The following is a 607-nucleotide window of genomic DNA, read 5'->3' on the forward strand; positions in this document are numbered from 1 at the left end:
GGTGCTCCTTAGCTCCTGCTCGTCCTCACCGATTCTCACCACCAGATCCCACCTTTTCTGCAGTTCCGGGTCCTTCCAGGCTCTGCTCCTTGCTGTGGTAGTGATTCCTTTCTAAGAACCCTGGCGTTGTTCAGTTCTGAACTCTAGGAGGGAATAGCATTGCTGGCACTGTGCCCTCAGCCATCATGATGGTGGTATTGACAGTCCCCTCCAGGACCTGCATGCAGGGTCTCTCATGGAGACAGCTCTTTGGTGCATGAAAGGTTGTGTGGAACTGATATTTCTTATTCTTTTTTTTTTTTAAATTTATTTCTTTACCTAAGGTGTATTGGTGTTTTGCCTGCTTGTATGTCTATGTGAGGGTGTCGGATCCCTTGGGACTGGAATTACAGACAGTTGTGAGTTGTCATGTGGGTGCTGGGAATTTAACTCAAAACCTCTGGAACCTCTTAACCATTGAGCCTTCTCTCTAGTCCCTGGGGCCGATATTTTTATCTACAGGGTCCAGGTGTAGCTGCTGCTTTTGGTAGTTAAGAGCCCCTTCTCTATTAACTAGAGTCTGGTAACCTTGGACATAAGTCACTGTTAGAAAATGATAGTAATTGCT

General features: G+C 46.3%; 1 protein-coding gene across 7 annotated transcripts in view; it reads left to right on the forward strand.

Annotated features, from left to right (window-relative positions):
* The window catches only part of B4galt4 (beta-1,4-galactosyltransferase 4), a 27,835-nt gene that overhangs the window by 18,254 nt on the left and 8,974 nt on the right, over positions 1-607 (forward strand). The gene's annotated exons all lie outside the window — the stretch shown is intronic.

The sequence above is a fragment of the Microtus ochrogaster genome, chromosome 2 (genome assembly GCF_000317375.1).
Source record: "Microtus ochrogaster isolate Prairie Vole_2 chromosome 2, MicOch1.0, whole genome shotgun sequence".
In the NCBI taxonomy this organism is placed as follows: domain Eukaryota; kingdom Metazoa; phylum Chordata; class Mammalia; order Rodentia; family Cricetidae; genus Microtus; species Microtus ochrogaster.